This window comes from Marmota flaviventris, chromosome 5 (genome assembly GCF_047511675.1).
Source record: "Marmota flaviventris isolate mMarFla1 chromosome 5, mMarFla1.hap1, whole genome shotgun sequence".
NCBI lineage: Eukaryota > Metazoa > Chordata > Mammalia > Rodentia > Sciuridae > Marmota > Marmota flaviventris.
Genome location: NC_092502.1, coordinates 27,640,152 through 27,661,676, shown reverse-complemented (window position 1 = coordinate 27,661,676; position 21,525 = coordinate 27,640,152). Strand labels below are relative to the sequence as shown.

Here is a 21,525-nt window from a genome sequence, read left to right as displayed (position 1 = left end):
GAGTGCTTGCCCCGTATACACAAGGCCCTGGGTTCTAATCCCCAGCACCACCAAAAAAAAAAAGTCACGTACAGATTTGATGTTATTTGGATCAAACTACCAATGACATTCTTCACAGAACTAGAGAAAAAAGTCCTAAATTTTATATGGAAAAGACCCAGAATATACCAAGCAATCCTGAGCACAAAGAGCAATGCTGGAGTTATTATAATACCCAATTTAAAATTGATTCATTTTTCATCCTTTTGACCTCAGCCCAAAGTGTGATATTGAACTAAACTTGTTTGTCCTTGATAAATAATTGTCAGTTATTATCTGAAATTGTATTCGCTTATTAATTCACTTGTATTTTCAGAATTCCCTAATGTAACAGCAGATCATCAAGGGTAGAGATCTTGCATTTCCTGTTCACTGATGTTTTCACAAAGCTCAAAATGTAGCTTGGCACACAGTGAATTCTCAAGAGTTATTTGTTGAATAAAATAAAATTAGTGATGCAAATAAGGAAATAAGACTGGGAGTTTGAAGATATTTCCTTATTTTCCTCTATTTCTATATCTGTATGTCACATTGATCATGTTTTCTGGAGAGCCCTGAATCTGTAAGGGAAAAGATAATTTGACAAACCTATTGATGCTCCATTTTGTCATGTTTCACAGGTGACAAGGATCACGGGTGATTTGTACTGTGCTACTTATCACTGCACAACTTGCATTTGTATTTCCACCCAAATCTACATGTTTCCCATGACACTCATCAGTATTTCCCAAAACTTGGCAAACTGCATTGCGGGAACTGCCTGCCCACTGCTTATTTGTTCCAGAGTCATAGACTGTGTGCGCTCCATTCCCAGCTGCTTCCCATTAGCAAAAAGCTATCTCCCTCCTCCCTGCTCCCAGCGCAGGAAACCAGCACATCCTGTAGTCCAGCATTTTCCAGGAGCTCTGCAGCCAGCAGCCTGTGGGGGGCGGGCAGGGCTCTTGTCATCTCCAGGGTTCTGTCTCCAGGGCTCTTGCACAGAGCTCTGCAGCCTGAGCAGCCCGGGCTGGAGACCACAGTGCTCCTCTCTCCCAGCCTCCTTCACCGAGTCTGTGCGCTCTAGATTGCGTTCTCTTTCCTATCTGGCTCTGCTTTGGACTGAGCCTCATACTAGGGAACGCTCGGATCTTTGATTTTACTGACAGTGATGGGAAAACTTGAAAATGCCTCATTCAACAGTTCCGAGGGCTGCCTCTGCGGGCCTTGGCACAGCCACTTCTTTCTCCCTCTCGCAGTGGTGTATGTACTGGTTTTTGTGGTGGGGGTGGTGGGCAATCTTCTGGTGTGCCTGCTGATTCTTCGGGACCAGGCCATGAAGACACCCAAAAACTACTACCTGTTCAGCTTGGCCGTCTGTGACCTCCTGGTCCTGCTGCTGGGAATGCCCCTGCAAGTCTACGAGATGTGGAGCTACTCTCCCTTCCTGCTCTGGCACCCGGGCTGCTACTTCAAGACAGCTCTCTTTGAGACCGTGTGTTCCGCCTCGGTCCTCAGCATCACTGCGGTCAGCGTGGAGCGCTACCTGGGCATCCTCCACCCCTTCTATGCCCAACGGAAAAGCACCTGCCGGAGGGCTCGCAGCATCCTCGGCCTTATCTGGGGCTTCTCCCTCATCTTCTCTATGCTCAGCACCATCATCTATGGCTTTAGGGTCCCCTACATCCCCAGTGAGACCTGGGTTCCTGGCTCTGCCACCTGTACAGTCATCGAGCCCGTGTGGACCTACAATGTCTTCATCCAGGTCACCTCCTTCCTCTTCTACGTCCTCCCCATGACGCTCATCAGTGTCCTCTACTACCTGATGGGGCTCAGGGTGAGTAGCCAGGATAACTGGTCAGGGCAGCATTGCTTCATTTCACTGCCCCAAAGTTCAGAGACAAACTTACAATTGGAGAACGTCAGAATTGGAAGGGAGCATGGAGGAAAATAGGATGAGTTCAAATGGAAAATTAAAAAGTTAAAGGACTTGCCCAAAGCTAAGTAGCAAACCTACAACCACATACAGTTTCCAATAGCTAATAATTTGCCATCATTCTTCCCTCTATACTTGTTCTCATATCTTAAGTTATTGTTTTTTTTTTCTTTTTTAATAAGAATTGGCTGGGAAACTTACTATGGGTCCCAATAGGCACACCTTACCCACAGGGAAATCAGCTTCAGGAGGTTTGAGGTGGGGCCTCACTTTAGATAAGTGCATCAGGCCATCTGGGCTTGGTAGAAACACTGAGGGACTCTTCCACACCCTACTGTCTCTTTCCTATCTACTGCCTGTGTTGACATTGACCTCTTTATGAACTTGATCTGAGTATACCATGAAATATAGATACCTACTATATAATCTGAGACATAAAGTCAAATACTTCATTGTGGTTGCTTTGACCATGTGGTTGAAATAACAAAAAATCAAACACACACACACACACACACACACACACACACACACACATATATATATATATATATATATTTTTTTTTTTTTTCCTCCTTAATAAGATCAACCTGCTCTCCTCTTAATCAGGTGGAATTAGAGAGGTGGGGAGATAAACAGACCACATGAGATACAATAAAAAGAAAATGTGAATAAGAGACATCTGGAATTAAGGCAAATATTACTTAATTTACAAAATCTCCTGTCATTAGATGTTTCTTTCCTATTCTTGTGTCATGAAACTAATTCCTTCATTCTTTCTTTCCTTCACTTTTTAATTTCCATTTCTAGGACTATATTAAGCTGAGTTTCTTTGACAAGGGTAGGATTGAGTCCATATAATTCCTGGTATATTCTGTCCCCAAATGTATGGAGGTACAAGTCTTGACTGTGACAGTTTTATACCTGTGTAAGAAAGTAGCTTTTGTGACAGCTTTGAAGTGATTTATACTCCCAGGACCTCAGCTGACATAGAATATGCTTTTAGGGAAGCCACATAATTCTCCTTGAATGACTTTTCCATTCATAAAATAAAAAGGTCACATTAGGTCACATCTAAGGCCCCATCTAACGCTAGAGGTCTGTGATTCCTTTAGGGAGGGAGGGGGAGCCATGTGTGATATGAATGGAAAGAAAACAAAATAGTTACGTCCATCCTATGCTTTAAGATGGCTCTGACTCTATGTGACAATTAACATACTCCCATCTGAGTCCAACTTTGAGAAAGAGAATTTTCAAAATGGATCATTCCACAGGTGAATCTTTTTGAAGACATGTTGTCCCTAAGATGAACATCAAGGTCTATGTAAAGAAGAACAAATTTTCAGTGTCACTGACCTTTGAGCACTGGAGTATACCTAATCACACAGAGCACTGTGTTATGTTAGTTTCCTCTTGGAGGGTGGCTCTTCATTCTCCTGGTGATATGTTATCCCAGAGCAGCTCCCAGCCATGTCTTAGAATGCCTTGTGCATCTCAGAGGAAGAGACACCTACAAATGTTCAGACATCTTCGGTCATAAGAGAAATCCTCACCTAGAACTTATCAATATCATCTTCTCCAACACCAAACACTTATCTGGGGTCAATTTGGGGGAAATATTGAAATCTGAACAGACACATGTTTACCCAACTGTCACCTTTGTTTCATTGTCATAAAGTCACTGATGTTTTTTCTTAAGTTTGTGGAAGTGTTTATGTTTTAAAAATAGTTTCAAAAGAACAGGATGCTTGAATATGATGTATATTCAAGTGGGAAAAAAAATTCCCAATTTCTCTGCTAAGTTGGCACCAATAATTAAACAAACAGATTAAAGGGGACAATCTCTATGGAATTATGATTTAAATTATGTTGTAAGTAATTCATTCTGTTATATCCTCTCAGGCTTAAGATCACATTCAGAATTAAATAGAAAAATTTCTAAGCTAGAAAGCAAAAATGGGAAAATCAAGTAGTTAGCTACTTGATTCTACCATATCTAAACAAAAAGTCTGGGTAGTTTTGAAATTAAGTACCTCTTGGGATAATTACTATCATCAACAATTCACCATGAAATGCCTATACCTAATAAGCTGGTTTTCTTCTCTGTTCTGTTCCTTTGTCCTGGCATGTATATGCCTGAGTTCAGTGAAGACTACTGAGAGCAGAGAAGCAAGAGACAGAGTAACAAAGTCGACCCAAGAAGTTCCAGGGCCCTAGAGTATTTTCTGTAGTTGGTCACAATCATTTATGTTTCAATACAGAAGACTTAATAGGCTATTCTGGGGGAAAAAAAATATAACTTTGCTATTAGGTTACCCTGTAAAAAACCATCATATAGACAGCCTGTACTAGGCAATTAGCCTAAAGCTCTTGGATCATGATAGAAACAACAAAAATAACAAGAAGAAAGACTTGGATTTTCCTACTGAAAATTTTTACTATTTGTTGTTGAGGCCTAAAGAAAGTAGCTTTGCCCATTATTTGCAGCCTAGAATTAAGGACAACAACTTGTGTTTGAGCCAATTAGGAACAAGACCAAACTTTCTTCTTAGGTCTTTTTAAGTTGACAAGTGGCACTTCCCTAATGAAGTTTTTCATATAACTTTTAACAAGAACTCATAAGTAGTACCCAAGAGATGAGAGACTGATGGTAATTCAGATGGGCACCTCTGAAAAGCCTTGTCAGTGTCCTGTCCCATTCTAGACAGATTGGTTTGAAAACCTTTGGAAAAGACTAAAAATCCACCAGGTTGAGACTGTATGTGAGTTTTCACACATTAATTGAAAAAACAACAATCACAGCATGGTGCCCAGCAGACGTTCACAGATAATGTCATGGAAAACATGAGCACTGTGAATCATTGCAGTAGGCAGATGATCCTTAATGGGACCTTAAAAATCAAAGCAAACGTCTTGCTGAATCCATTACAAAAATGAATAGGCACCAAGCCAAGATAATACATTCCAATTCCAGAGCATTTCAATGCCCTGAAAGCCTAAGTGTTTGTGGATTTGTCATGATGCTTGTGGTCTTGAAATGTTTCGACATGTGTCTGTTCAGATTTCAATATTTTCCCCAAATTGACCCCAGATAAGTGTTTGGTGTTGGAGAAAACGATATTGATAAGTTCTAGGAGAGGATTTATCTTATGACTGAAGAGGAGTGAAAAGGACTCTGTTGTCCCTGTCATTGTCATATCCTGAATTGTAAACTCTGGGGCATTGAGGTGGTTTTGGAGAAGGCAAGATGAGTCTTCATACAGACCAAACATGAGTGCTGCTACAGTTGTTTTCTGCATCAATGAGGGAACAGATCCCATGGTACAAGTTTCAAAATCTACCCTCCCTCAACTGAAGCACAGAAATATGGGTGGTGTTTTTTTTTTTTTTTTTTTTTTTGTGTGTGTGTGTGTATGTACCAGGAATTGAACCCAAGGGCATCCAAATACTAAGCCACATCCCCAGCCCTTTTTATTTTATTTTTGTTTTGAGACAGGTTCTAAGTTGCTGAGGCTAAGGGTGACTTTGAACTTGGGATCCTTCTGCCTCAGCCTCCAAAGCCACTGTCATGGTGGGTTTTGATTCCATACAGCTGCTGCTGAAAAGGTATCTTTTAATGAGAAATGTGGTCGTTACATTGTTGAAAGCTATGCAGCAGCCACAAAAGTTAATGCCTCATGTCACCAACATTTGTAATGTGAGGCACTATATCTTATTTTGAAGATTGGTGGCCTTTTTTCATGAACTTCTGGCAACATCATGTTGTTTTTGATGTTTCTTTGAACCCTCGTGATTGCCTGGCCTTGGCTTTGTACCTGGAACACCAGCTGAACCAGTTGTTGTGGGGGGTGCCAGCTTTTTGGCATCTTTCCCATTTTCTTCTACGGTTACTGGTCAGGGTCTGTCTTCTGGGGTAACTTTTGATAACTGAATTTCCATGGCATGGGTGCCAGGACCCATGCCCAGTGTCAACAACCCACAGGACAATGATGAGTGAAGCTGTGAGCTCAGGCCTGGTCCTCTTAGCATTTTTTTTTTTTTTTTAACTCAGGAACTGAGTGACAAGTGACAGAGAACAGGTTAGAAATCACCCACGTTTGCTTTCTTTATTTTTTTCTTCTTTTAATTATTATACATGTTTATTGTAAAAGCTTTAAACAACACATATATTCAAAGAAGAAGATAAAATTATCAAAAATTTTACCCCATGCATATAAGAATATTAATTTTTATAGCATATCCTTCTAAACTTCTTTATATACATTTTTGGACTGGTAGCATAAGTCAACAATTTTATATAGATAGATAGCATCATGCTGAACATTACTATTTAAATTTTTTTTTTAAACTTTGTTTTATTTTTTATATTAACTCAATTATTTATTTTAATTAGGTATATATGACAGCAGAATGCATTGTGATTCATTGTACCAGGTTTGGTTTCTGGGTGTAATGCAACTTATGACATCCTATTCTCAGGAAGGATGGATGAGAAGTTACCCAGGTACCAGAGGACAACAGAAAAGGAGCCACTTGCTCAGAAATTCTTTCTAGAAACAAGTGTAATATCTGTGTTCTAGAAGCTTGAGAATTCAGCTCTGCTGTGCTGGGATTTTGTACCTGTTGCCTAAGACATCCCTGCTGTCCACTAAGAGTTAAAAAGAGTCTTAGTTATCCTCTAAGTCATACTCAGTTACAGTTAGTCAAGGAAGTTCTCTGGGTCCTCTATTCCATGTTATAGGTGCTCAGAGCCCCTAGTGATTTTTCTTTATTACAATTAGTAATTCTATATTGGTAGTTTCCTTAATTTATTTCTCCTAAACTGAACCATAAGCTCAGTGAATGGATGAGGCTAAAGGACTTCTCTTTTCCTGGGCTTCAAGTTCTGTACTTTTCAAACATTGGAAATGGTTTTTTGATCTACAATTAAAAAAAAAAAAAAAGCTTCAAACACCAAGCCATTTAATATCAATAAGTTCTACATAAAACAAAGTGCTGAGACTTTGACTCCCGAGATCTACCACATTGAAACAAAACTGAAAGCTGAAACAATCTAGGCAGCTGGTCCTCCTTGCAAGGGGTCATTCTGCCCCAAATCAAAGCTTGACTTGTCCTATGAACTATAGAAATTGGGTGCATGCCTCTGAGAACTGTTGGAAGATCCAATTTGCTTCATTCCATCCCTGCCCCCAGAGGCAGGCTGATCTAATTGTGGGAGAGGTTTCCCATCTCAATGACTCAGAACTTCTTTTAAATACAGTCACTTCCCTTCCTTCTCAGGCACTTTTCAAGCTGGGAAGAAAGCACACTCAGAGATGTGCACCCCTTCTCTTACATTCCACAGAATTTCATTACTTGGCTTGACTCCCCAGTTAGGAATGTGGGACCCTTTTCCTCAGGCATTATTAGTTAAAACCACTAAATCTGGGGACACTTTTGCCAGTTTTCATCAGTAAGGAATGGTTGAGATTTAGAACCTGGATACTGTAGACCTGGGTCTAAAATTCAACTCCATCAACTACCAGTTATCTATTGGAGCAAATCTTCAGCCATTTTAGGTCTCTGTTCCTTGTTTGTAAAACAGGAATGAAAATCATCTTTAAATAACATTATTATGATATTATGTTATTATGAATTTTGCAGATGATGAACACAAAGTTTCTGGTATTTTAAAGGTGCTCAGTAATTGAGTTTTTGTTTTGGCTGTTACTATTGCTACTTATAAGAGCTATCATTGGTACTTCTAAGCACAGACACTATTTTTTGTTGTTCAGATTCATTGTCTGAAAAAATAAATTTTTTTTATCATTAGTTGTTCAAAACATTACATAGCTCTTGACATATCATATTTCATAATTTGATTCAAGTGGGTTATGAACTCCCATTTTTCCCCCGTATACAGATTGCAGAATCACATCGGTTATACATCCACGTTTTTACATACTGCCATACTAGTGTCTGTTGTATTCTGCTGCCTTTCCTATCCTCTACTATCCTCCCTCCCCTCCCCTCCCCTCCCATCTTCTCTCTCTACCCCATCCACTGTACTTCATTTCTCTCCCTTGTTTTTTTTCCCACTTATTCGAGTAGTAGGAAAAAAATGCAGAGTTTATGATCAATCAGTTCTGAATCCCAATTCAGTCTTGACACATAACAGTTCCTTGACTCTGCCATTGACTCAACCCCTCTGAGACTCTGTTTCCTGGTTAATATAATGAGAATAACATCTACTCTGTACAATTACTGCAAAATAGAGGTAATGCAAACAGAGATACCTGGGGCAGAGTAAGCCCTCATTATGTGGTTGCTACTGATACTATTAGTTCTTCTATTCCCATTAAGTAGCACATACACATATATCCTCAGAACCATCTGATTCCACAGGATGCCCCTCACAAAAATCTCAATCATCCCAGGCAGTTTTATGTTCCTAATAATGATAGGATGTAAGAGTTTAGCAAATTCACAAGAATAATTTCACCTATGATATTTAAAGAGATTCAAGCAATCCTAAAGATATTTAAAGTTATTAACGCTCTTGGCAAATCTAAAAGTGTGACTTTGGGTCCCACGACAGCAAGCCCAGAACTGATGACTTCACAAGCCCAGGGAGGAAGAAGGCTCAGCGATGCCTCCTCATCCCAGGGCTTAATTCTCCACAGGGCCCTCTCCTGGGGCAGCATGTTATGGATACAGAAATCAGACGATGCCAGGGCAAGTCCCTTCCCACGTAGGAGGGGGTGTGGTAAGGCTGACCTCGTCCTTGTGTTTCAAAGTTTAGCCACTTTAGTGTTAGCACTGAAAGGATGCAGGTGTGGACTGCAGCACAATCCAACCGCGCCAGACAGGGTTGTGCTCATACACACACAGACATGCTCATACCTACACACACAAGTAAATTTTTGATAAATAGATTGCATTAAGATTGTAGAGATAGTTACACAAAATCTATTATATCTTGGTGTTCTGAAATGAAACCCTATAAACTCTGCAAACAAACATCTGGTAGGATGATTTCAATCACTATAAAAAAAATGAACAGGATAAAAGACCAAACTGAATGATAATCGGGCCCATGAACTCCCCTGCCACTTGGATGCTCTATAGCTGGGGGTGGGGAAGGAAGGAAAGCTCCTGAACTTTCCTTATAGTGACCATAGTTTTTACTCCTCTTTGTGCTATCCAAGTTTTGAAATAAAACTTTGGGAGAGGGTAGAAGCAATTAATGATTGAATACCTGCTTTGTTCTACATCTGACAGTAAATGAAATTACTCAGTAATAAAAAGAGCATGTAACATTGGTTAGGCAAATTATATTCTATTATGTAAACCACTCAAATACTCTGAAAAAATTTATAACATATATAAAACTTTAATTTTCATTTTTCCTCCAGTTAGTGACTCATGTTGCTGTCCTCTAAGGAAGATGCAAAATAACAACAGGCGTTTTTCTTTCAGTGCAAAGCACACTTGCACAGGGAGCCTGTTCATAAAAGAGCCATGTGAACTGTTTGCTTGATATTTAGGAAATTTATCCCTTGGGGTAGAGATATTTCCACTGAGAACTGTTAAACCCAGCCAAGAAGTGATTAATAGACTTCATTATTTTGTCATTATTAATTATGAAATAACTATCTCATAATAGCTAGAATTTTTAAGAGCAAGAAATAATTAAGAGACTTAATGGACCACGCACTGCTGAAGGATGTAGTCTGATGTGCTGCTTTAACCCTGAACTTATTTTTCTTAGTGCATCTAACTGCTGGTTTGCATCAGGACAGCACTGCTTTTCCATGAGTGATAGCAGGAGAAAGAATTTCTAAAAAGAACTCACTAATACACACCAAAGTCACACTTATGTAAATAAATAATTATATTTAAGAGAAATTCAGTTTTCATTATGTATTTTGAGTGGGCTTGGAACAACAACCAGAATCACAATAATAGCCATTAGATGTCATTTGCTGAGTGTCAAATTCCAGGCACTGAGATACACTATTAAATAACACTGGAAGAGTGTGTATTAAAAACATCCTACCACACCTTCAGTTTCCTCTTTTATTTCTAAATCACTGCATAGCGATTCCTTTGTTTCAAGTTCTAGGGGACTCCAAAGGGTCCCGTCTCATAGCATCTTCAATCCCTTACTTTACAAAAACATAGGCACATGCATAGAACCCTCTCACCATCATGAGATAGATGGCCAAGCTTGTTAGCCATCCAGGTGGACACTTAGGCCCATGGTGTCATGAGAACTACCCGTCTTCCAGTAGTTTATATATTTGTTAGGGAGACAGAATATCAATTTATTGAACCTTAGAGGCAATTTTGAGCCACTGTTCCAGGTCTCATCTCATTTTAAATACCTCCTCTAAAATATTCCCTTGAAATGCCATCTAGCCTCTTACAGCCATGTTCCATTAGTGCACAGGATCACACTGACTACTTATTTGCCTTGAATTTGAATCAATCTAGTTATAAGTCGGACTAATCCTAATTTAGTCATGAGATAATATAGGATAATTGGAAATTTTCTTCCACTGGATGGCCTTATTCACTCAGTTAGGACTGTTGTTTTGCCATGAGGGAACCCTCTTCTCAGGCTTGCAAAAGACAAAGGAGCCAGAGATCTGAAAAGTCAGTATGTAGATCTGGCCCCTGGCAAAAATTAATCCAGTAAAGCACACAACATGGAGGACCTGCCTTGTTTCTCTTTCTTCACTCTTCTTTCTATTGTACTGCTTTTAACTCTCATCTCCACACAGCAGCACACTGGTGGCTCCAAATTCTCTTCTCTGACAAATAAAAGGTAGCTGATGGAATTTCAGACCTTACATTCAGAGAAGAAAGCTGTCTCCTGCTGTCCCAATAGAAATAGAAATCAAATTTCCATTTCCAGAATATAAGCAAATATGTGAAAGGTTGCTGGACCCAGTTATCAAGTCACTGTAACTATGGACTAAGACAGTATGTGTGCCTCAGTAACTTAAGGACAATTCCTGGAGCCAGAGTTGGGTTCATTCTCATCCAAACTAATGACTGAGTATGGGGAAGGAGTAAACTACTACAAGAAAATTAGGATGCTACTGATAAAATAAATTCTAGGGAATCAACAGGTAAGTATATACTATATTAATTTCAATACATTTGACTATATTTTATCATGGATCCTTAAAATTCCCATTTTCTGGCTGAATATCCCCACAAATCAAAATAAACATAAATTAGAAAGAAAAAATTCACAACTAGATCAATAATAAAGATCTTTAGTTCTATGGGAGTCAGGAGGAAGGAGAGAGCACAATGAGATAATGTAGACACCAAAGTCTTCCAGGAGTAGGTGGAACTTGAACTGGGCAGGAAAGTTTGATGTTCAGGCAGTGTTGATACCTGAAATATTCAGAGGTCTAGTCCAATTAGGATGAATACATTTTAACACCTAAACTCAGAAAAACATGCATTTATTTTAAAACAAGAAAACAGCAAATTATCTTGTCAGTATGGTTCCAGGCAATTCACTGATGAGGATTTGGGGAAGGCATTTAGTCAAACTCTTCTTCCTTTGGCTGGGATGAAATGGAAGATGTGGGTTTGGACAGTGGGGAGGGATGGTACCCCATTTCCCCTTGAAGGATCCTAATGCCCATGAGCATATCAAAGGCTCTAGAAGACCCACCATGGGACTTATAACCTACATGAGGCAGGAAGAGTACCTGCTTTTGTTTTCTACTGCCTGGCTCCCACCTGCAGAGGGACTTCACTCTAATAGACATCTAAAAGTGAATAAATGAATGAGTGAATGGAAAGGCCTAGATAAATTCTGAAGTTAAAAAAATGCTAACATTTTTTAGGAAACACTTATTAATATACCACAGAACTAGTGCTCTATCAAATTGTAAATAAAAACTGGTTGTATTGCCATGAGGGAACCCACTATACAGTCTGGCAAAATACAAAGTAGCATGTATCCGTCAAGTTCAGTGACCTGGATCAAATTCTGCTTCCAATTTACTGTTAAACTTATAACATGTTCTTACATTCCTCTAAATCTGATTTATTTCATTTTCAAAATTAGCATTAGAATTATACTTTTCATATCTTAAAAAAATGCTTCCTGTTCTTACCATCTCTCTCCATTTCCCTTTCAGCTGAAGAAAAATAAATTCCTTGAGGCAGATAAAGTGACTGGAGTTATCCATAGACCCGCCAGAAAAAGATACAAGATGCTCTGTAAGTCCTCACTTTATATTTTCTTTTCTTTTGCTTGCAAGAACAAAGGACTTGCATTTGTTTCTGACCAGTGCTGCTTGGGTCAGGCTCTAAATTTCCCTGAAACGTCCCAGTCTCCCCTGACCCACACCCCTACCTGTGGTAGGGGGAATTGAACCCAGGGGCATTTTGCCACTGAGCTACATCCCGAGCTCTTTCCTTTTAAAATTTATTCCAAGACATTGCCTCTCTTGGTTGCTGAGTCTGTCCTTGAACTTGCATCCTCCTGCCTGAGCTTCTTGAGTCAGGGGGGATTATGGGCATGTGCCGCTGTGCAGTCTAGCATCTCAGTGTAGTGTCTAATTCAAGTTTCTGGTACTTGTCTTGTAGTTTCCTTTTTAGTTTGGAATCCTTAGAACCATATGCTACATGTATTCACTGGAGGACCCTCCCTGACCTGTGTGGGAGGTCACATTCACTCTCAGACTCCCAGCCCCATTTCCCCTCTACAAACTCAACAGGAGGCTTTTAACCTGTTTGTGTTATGACTTTCTTTAAAAATATGATAAAGCAGTGGACTCTGCAACCAAAACACATTTAAATGCTCAGGCACAAATTATTTTATAGTTCATTTCTGGGGATCATGACCCCCTAATGCTCACACATGGACACACATGCTGACGCATGGACTCCCGATTAGGAACATCTGGCCAGGAATACCTCTAACTAGTCTTTCCATGAAGACAATCTGTAACTTCGTATCAAAAAGTATACTTTTGTATAGATAAAATGTTTAAAAGAAATCCCCCAGGTACTAATCCATACTCTCCAAAAATAATATTATCAAAATATATATTTATTTCATCAATCTAGTCCAGTACTAGTTCATGAGATTTTCTGACAAGGGAGAGATTTCTCATGTACTTTCCAAATTAAAAGTGAATATTCAAAAGAAATGAATCCTCAAGGTAAATATGCATACAGAACACATGTGGTAATGTGCCATTTGACTAAAAAAATCCCCGCAAAGTCATTGATGTTGGTCTTTGATGCTCATAATTATTTTATTGGGGATGTTTTAGCTCCTATTGGTACATGACTTTTGCTGGCAACAAATCTAACCTTCATTTTTTTTTCTCTCCTCTTTGATCATAATCTACCCACAAAAAGACTTGTATCACAATAAAAGTCACAGTAACAGAATATAACATAATGTCTTTTCTCTAAGAGAGCTTCAATTTCTGCTGGAATTAAAAGTTTAGGTAAGAGAAGTTACAGTCAGAATCGAGCAGACTGAGAACTCCTTGGGGGGTAAACTCAGGAGTTTCCATATCCCTGAAACCACAGCACAGGCAGATGACTTACTCGGAGTGGGTTTCATTCCAGCAGGAAATACATGTGCTATCCACTCTGACAACTTCAAAAGTGCTCACAAGTACAGAGCACTGTAATATCAGTGCCATGTGCCATCACTCAGCTCCAGAAATTACCAACTCCTCACTAGTGTTGTTTTATCTGTACTCTTTCCCCCACCCATTAGATTATTTAGGGATAAATCTGAAGTAGCATGTCACAGCAAAGGAACATCTTCCAATCACCATAAGATTAAAAATACATATCTATCTTTATGGAGTTTAAATGCTCAGAAGAAAAACTACAGCAGTGCTAATCAATGTTTTGAGCACCAAAAATTAGAAATTGGAAGGAATTCTGTGCTCTAGCAATAAAATGTTTAAAAAATAAAATATTAAAAAATGTTTAATATAATAGACACATCCCTCTCAATCAAAAGATACATATAAAGTGATATTATGCTTGGAGTTATTTTTTCTTTCTCTTTCCCCACTCACTGAATTTTATATGATCAAATTTAGAGAAACTTTTATTTCTAGAGTAACAAGATGAATGCACATAAACATTTAATAGTTTGTTATTAACAGTTTTAGAGAACTCCAACTGCTTGATCCCAACCATTTATTTATATGTTTACATGACTCTAGCGAACTTGATTTCCCACAATAAATTACTTTCAAAAGTTTAAAATAATTCAGATCTATGCTAAATATTCTAAAGAAAACATTTTGTGAAATCTTGTATGTAGAAAACTGTTCTTACATTCTACCACTGAGCTCTTACATTTGAATTTTCCATGAAGGGCTCCATGGGATCTAGCTTGCTTGTAAGGACTGTGGGTTAACCCAGGCGGAGAGAAGAGCTGCTAGAAGGAATGGATGACTTGGTGAGCAGCCTGTACTTATCCTTGTCTGCACTGACTTTTCCTCTAGCATTTATCCTCTGTTTCAGTTGTCTTGTTCTTAGCATTTGCCATCTGTTGGGCCCCAATCCACATTCATCGCCTCTTCTTCAGCTTCGTGGAGGAGTGGACCAAGTCCCTGGCTGCTGTGTTCAACCTCCTCCATGTGGTGTCAGGTAAAGCTTTAGCTGTTTTGCCGGTGTGACAAGAGCCTAGGCAACTGCAGCTTTTCCTACAGCTTGCTCACCTGCTACAGTAGAGCAAACTATCATGGGGATCTCTCCTCCTGGAGTGAAGACAACTTGGTTTCAATTTTAGGCAAAGATCAACTAGACATGTTGCTGGTCCAAAGAAACAGCCGTCTGATTTCAAGGATGCCTCATGAAATACCTGGACTCTAAGTGTGAGGATTGCAGCAGGAAAACAGTCCGGGGTGCTTTCTTTGGTTTCCCCTCCAAGGGCCATGGGAACGGATTTGTTCTTATTTAGTGAACACCATATCCCTGTCGTCTCCTATGGCCTCATGAAAGCAGCCAAAAGGTGTTCATGGGCATCAAGATCTGCTTGTAGGTGACTGTAACTCTCCTTGTCCAGGATACTACCATCAGAAGATGGAAGAAATATTGGTGGAAAGTCACCAAGTCAGAGCACCTGGCTTGGTACCCCAATTCCACTTCAATGCTCTGAGTGAGCTGAGCCTCTGGCTGCCTTCATGCCAGAGTTTCCTTGGCTGTAAAATGAGAATAGCGTCTGCTCTAGACACCAGGCTCTGATGATAGGCAGTCAGTCAGTGAGTGTTACAGAGGTTTTAGCCTATAAATTCCACTTGTATTTCTATAATCACAAGTTGTTAAGTAGATATTATCGTAAACCATTTTATAGTAAAAAAAAATCCAGTTCTGCTAATCTAGGACAGAAGAGGCTGGTCACCTGCGGAATTTTTAGGAAGCAGGATTATTAGCTGCAAAGGTCCAGAGGAAGTTAATGCCTAAAAAAATCTCTGGATCCCAAATCTGGAAATTCTTTTAGATTTATAGTTAGTGGGATGATTACATGTAGTGGGAGGGGTCATACTCTTTGTCCCATATTCCTATGTCAGACAGAGGTTTTACAAGTTTTTTTTTCCCCTTCAAATCTAGCCTTTATAAACAAGAGGGAAATGCAAACCACCATGCCCTCTGCCAAAATTTTTGCTGATATCTTGTTGATACCCTTTGTAAAAAATCTTTCTGACAAGAAGAGAAACTCATATGTTACAAACATAGTGGGGATTTCTGTGTAATTATGGTAAGGGTCTTCTAAGTGGGGGTCCCTGGTCTGCTTTACTACTAGAAGAAGTGACTACCCAAGGCACTCAGCTGGTAAATATTAGACCCAGGACTCACCCCCAAATAACTGAACTTTAAGCTCAGGTTTCTGTCTATTAAAAACAGAGAATTGCAACCAACGACCTTCTTTCTCATCTCCCACTCATCTCAAGGTCAGGATGAAGCCCAGCCACACCCACCAAATGGATGAATCCTTGTCATTGTGTTTACCCCATTATGTAAACTGCTATAGCAGGACTTAATAGCTCATGGTTTGCTCTTAACAGAAATTGTGCCATAAATTATTGAATTTAGCCATAGATTTCATCTGAATGATACTATCTGAAGTTGTTAAGACAATTCACTTGTGCCTTGAAGTTCCTGGCACTTAGTAAGGGTTCAGTTAGTATTTATTTCATGAATGAACAAACAGTCAATAGTAACATCTCCTTTTGTATTCCTCCCTGCCCACCTGTACACATGGCATGTGGCACTCTGACTGCTGTGGATCATGCTAGCAAAGGTAACAAGGAGTGTGCTGACCACTGTACCTCTGAGTTGCTTTATATTCTCAGCCCCCCATGGATGGTATCACGACACAGCTGCTCACAATAGTGAGGGAAAATGAGCTAGGCTGAATTTTCTTCATTTTATAACTAGGAGAAAATTGAAGTGCCGGTGCTTCTCTAAATTTTTATTCCCCATTTCACAGTTTGGAAGAAACTGAAATGCCAGTGTGTTTCAGTTTCAGTTTCTTGCTTTGACAGATATGACAGATACGAGGTCCTAAGATTCCCATTCTTACACTCATTAAACCTAGGAGACATAACACAGGACATGGTAATAAGGAAGAGTATAAGAAACAGGAAAATGGTTATGTGAAAAGTGCAAATGGACAAAATAAATGATAAACACAATGATTTAATAAGGTGGAAGAGCCATCAAGGAAAGGCAGGGAGGGAGAAGACATTGAGAGAACCATTCTTTAAAGAGCTTTTCAGTGTGGGCTGGAGTTGTGGCTCAGTGGTAGAGCACTGGTCTAGCATGTGTGAGACACTAGGTTGATTCTCAGCACCACATATAAATAAATAATATAAAGGTCCATCAACAACTACAATAAAAAAAAAGAGCTTTTCAGGAATCTCAGCAGGAACTAATCCTTGGTAGATTTACCCTTCCTCCATCACTTGCAGCTTCAAATTATAGATTTAAGTAAAATTACAATGAGAACAATTTTTTTTCTCTAATTCTTAAACATCTTTTATTAATGTTATAGGAACATTTTCTTTATGTAGGGATCAAAGGAAGTTACTATCTAATAGAGATCCTGCGCCAGCCTAAACTTTTTGAGGATTGCAATTTTTATGTTTGAGTCCTAAGTGCACAGGTGGTAGATCAGTTCAGAGCCTTTTGCATTCTCAAAGAAAGTCTTGTATATATCATCACTTCCAAAAGAGCCAACACCAGGGACTCCAGGTCTTTGTTAAATATTCATGCTTCCAGCCTAATGGGCCTCTCACTCAGTTTCTCCACACATCTCTCCCTTATTCCAGGTGTCTTCTTCTACCTGAGCTCAGCTGTCAAGCCTGTCATCTATAGCCTGCTGTCTTGCCGCTTTCAGGAATCATTTCAGAAAGTGATCTCTCCTTCCTGCAAAAGATGGTACTCCCAGCATCACTCACGGAAGCCAGCAGGCCAGCAGAACATCTTGCTGACAAATCGCCACCTTTTGAAGACACAGGTCCCCAGCTGCCTTGACAGTCATCCATCTGCAACTCTCAGCTCTGAACCGTCCCCATGAAAGGGACTCTCAGAGATGCCACCTCTACAAGGCACCTTTTATCTTTGAGGTGCATTCCTCCATGTCTCCGCAGTGCAGGGAGGGTCAGGCTATAATCTCTGCCTCCTCATGTGATGACAGGAAGATAAAATGGTGCTGAGAACTCATGAATCTGTACCTAGTACTTTGTTAACGTTTGTGAAACTCAGTCCTGGATCTGGGTCTAAACTGAAGAGCTTTCAGATATGTAGTCATCTTTGCATCATCCTAAGTGCCTCATGTCTCTTCTGGTTTCATGATGACATGACTGGCAAAGCATGGCTGGCCTTAGTGTGGACAATTTCCACTGTGAGGATTGGTTTGTCCCAAGTCACCTACACTGAGTCAGGATGTTGCTTATAGCCAATGGCTGCTAGGGGCCCTGGAAGGAAGACACATAAGTGTTATTCCACTCTTCATGAGGTGAGAAGACCATATGCATGATCTATTTGACTCACATACCGCTATAATAATTTTACTCCTTAGAGTCCTGAAACCTTTCAGATTAAGAGTTCCCTGGATGACATGGGAATGCCCTTAGAGCAGTTAGCCCTGGACCCCAGTCTCCAACTCATTATCAGTCCACTCATCACTGACAATGGGATCAGACACAAGTTCAATTTAGAAAAGAATGGGATAGGAAGAGAGAGAAGGTGTGGAGGTAGGTTGAAAATGATCTAAACTCCACCAAAGAAAATCTTAGTCGTGTTTATAATTTGGTCCAAACTTGGATTTCTAACATCATGTTTCATATACAGACAGAGGTATGGTCTATTATCTTGGGACACAGACAAATTAAAAGTCATCTACTGGTCCCAAAATCATGACTTCAACACACTCAGTCCTTCATCACCTAAATAATGCTCTGCACTCATATAATAGAGGCAAAAAATTGGCTTCCTGGACTCATCTTCCATTATTCTACCACAAGTAATGTATATCCCATTCAAAGTAGATTATTTTCTACTCTTATGAGGATGTAGCCTATAGATTTCCCAACCTGCTCATCTTTGCACATAGAATACTGTTAAGATTTAGATGTAGTATCCCCAGAAAGCTCCTGTGTGAGACAATGCAAGAAAGTTTGGAGGAGAAATGATTGGGTCATAGCCTTTAGCCTAACCAGTGAATTAATCCCTGATGCGATTAACCAAAGTGGTAGGGTGTGTCTGGCCAGAGGAGATGGGAATTGGGGCGTGGCTCTTGGGTATATATTTGTATCTGGTGAGTGGTGTCTCTCTGCTTCCTGATCACTGTGATGTTAGCTGCTTCCTTCCAACACACTCTCCTGATGTCCTGTCTCACCTCCAGCCCAGAAGAATGGAGCCCTCCATTGACCTCTGAAACTATGAGCTCTCAGATGAACTTTTCTTCCTCTACAATTGTGCTGGTGAATCTTGAAATCACAGCAGTGAGAAAGCTGACTAAAACAAACACCTTCCACTTAGAATACCTTCTTTATCTCCAATTTCCATCTGTTTCTCTCCTACCTGTCCCTCAGTGTTCACTTGAATATGGTACTTCCTTCCATGGACCTTGCTTGATTTTTTTCAAGTAAATATGTATCTGACTTCATTTGTTAAGCTTTGTCTCCACTTGATTTCAGTGATCTATAGTATTGCTTGGCAAGAATGTTAGTTTGTAAAAGGCATGAAGTATCTTGTGTTCATTATTTTTCTCTTACTGGAATCCTAGCATTGTATCACAATGGTAGGTGTTTAATAAATATGTCATCAAGCGAGTTTGTTTTACATTTCAATGTATTGAGCAATAGGACAATTCCAGACGGAACCAATTAAGAGCCAGAAGATTAAGGTTGTGTTTTTCTTAGGGATACCTGGACTTCAACTGGTCATTTGGTCTGTGGTGTATGAATGGACTTACTGATGCTGAATCATGCTAGTTCTAACATTTAGTTTTTGAATGGCCTGTAAATTACATGAACAATCCCATTGATAAATGGGAGTATTGTATCTGATATCATTTACAATATAATAAACATATCCAAAGTGATTCAATATTTTTAAAAAATCCTCCTTGCCAATTACAATCCAACCTTTATGAATCAGAATTCTCCAGTGATGGTTTTATCATGGTGAACATAATAATGCTCAAGAATTGCAAACACTCAAAAACAAATCTCAGATATGAGGAAAAGTAAATTTTCCTTGTGCTTTTTACAGTGGAACCATTCTGAAAGAGAATCTACTAAGGTTAATATCTTTAATATCAACCTCTAATGACCAGGACTAAAAGTACTACTGCTGTCAGTGCATGAACAGAAAAAGAAACCACGGATTCTGAAGCTAATAATTTAGTATAAGAGTGAATCGGGTTATATAGAATAAACATGGGAGTGTTACCCCCAACCCACCTATTTCTTGAAACAATTTGAGAAGCATTGGCATTAATTCTTTAAGGATCCTGTAGAATTCAGCTGGGAATCCATCTGATGCCAGGTTTTCTTGGATGGTTTTTATGACTGTTACAGTCTTATTGCTTAATATCAGTCTCTTTAGGTTTTTTACCATTTTCTTGGTTACATTTGGGTAGGTCATATGTCTAGAAACCTATTAATTTCTTCTAGATTTTTGGATTTACTGGCATACAAGTTTATGAAGAGATCCTCGATAATCCTCTGGATTTCAAAGCTGCATAATTAAGGACAAAAATCATATGACCATGGCATTAGATACAGAAAAAAAAGCCTTTGACAAAATTTGCACCAATTTGTGTTAAAAAGACTAAAAAACTAGAGCTAGAAGGAACTTCTCTAAACATCACAAAAGTTAAATAGGGACAAACCCAAAGGCAACATTATAGTATACGGGAAAGAAAAAAAAAAAACAAAAACAAAGCATTTTCTTTAAAATTTGGAACCAGAAAAGGAGGTCCACTCTCACTACTTGTCTTCAATATAGTACTTGAAATTTTAGTCAGAGAAATTAGGCAAGAGAAATAAAATGGATTTAGTGATAAAGAAGTCAAATACATGGCTATTTGTAGATGATATGATCCTGTACTTAGATAATCCTAATGGCTTCAGCAGAGGATTTCTAGAGCTGATTAAAATTAAAGCAAAGTAGTATACAAAATCAATATATAATTCAATAGCTTTTATATACACACCAATAATGTGTCTGCTGATAAAGACAGCAGAAAAAAAATCCATTCACAATAGCCTTAAAAAATAAATACCAATAAATCTAGCCAAGGAGGTGAAAGACTGCTGCAGGGAAAATTATAGAACACAAAAGAAAGAAATTGAAGGAGACACTAAATAATAAGAACATCTCCTATATTCCTGGGCAGGCAGAATTAATATTGGTAGAATGGCCAACTTAATAAAAGTGATTTATACATTCAGTGCAATTTCCATAATGTTATCAGTGGCATTCGTGGTAATGATAGAACTACAAAAACCAAAAAGTCCTAAAATTTATATAGAAATATAAAAGACCCAAAATATTCAAAGCAAAGCTGAGCAATAAGAAAAATGCTGGAGACATCACAATTTCCAACTTCAAATTATACTACAGGGCTATAGAGACAAAAGTTGCATGGCACTGGCATAGACATGTAGAGCAATGGAATTAACTAGAAAACAGGCAAACCAACATAGTTTAAGTTACCAGATCCTTGAATAAGGCACCAAAAGCACATGTTAAAGAAAAAGAGAGCCTTTTAAACAAATGGTCCTGGGAAAACTGAAAATCAATATAGAAGAATAAAACTACATTCTCATCTCCCACCCTGCATACAAGTCAGAGTGGATCAAAGACCCAGGAACTAGAGCAGAAATTTTATAGCAGCTAGAAGTCTGCTCTATCATATAGGAACAGGCATCAACTTCCTCAATAAGACCTCTAAAGCTCAGGAAGGAAAACCAAGGATTAATAAATTGAATAGCATTCAAACTAAAACTTCTGCAAAGGAAATGATTAAGCTCACAAAGAAAGAGCCTTCAGAATGGGAAAAGTTGTTTGCC

The 21,525-nt window shown here is 39.1% G+C and overlaps 2 pseudogenes; one reads left to right on the top strand and one right to left on the bottom strand.

The window, feature by feature from the left end:
• The first annotated feature begins 1,186 nt into the window (after positions 1-1,186).
• LOC114095395 (neuromedin-U receptor 2-like) lies at positions 1,187-17,614 on the top strand (annotated as a pseudogene).
• Positions 4,543-5,709, bottom strand: LOC114095492 (mitochondrial nicotinamide adenine dinucleotide transporter SLC25A51-like; annotated as a pseudogene).
• Positions 17,615-21,525: the final 3,911 nt, after the last annotated feature.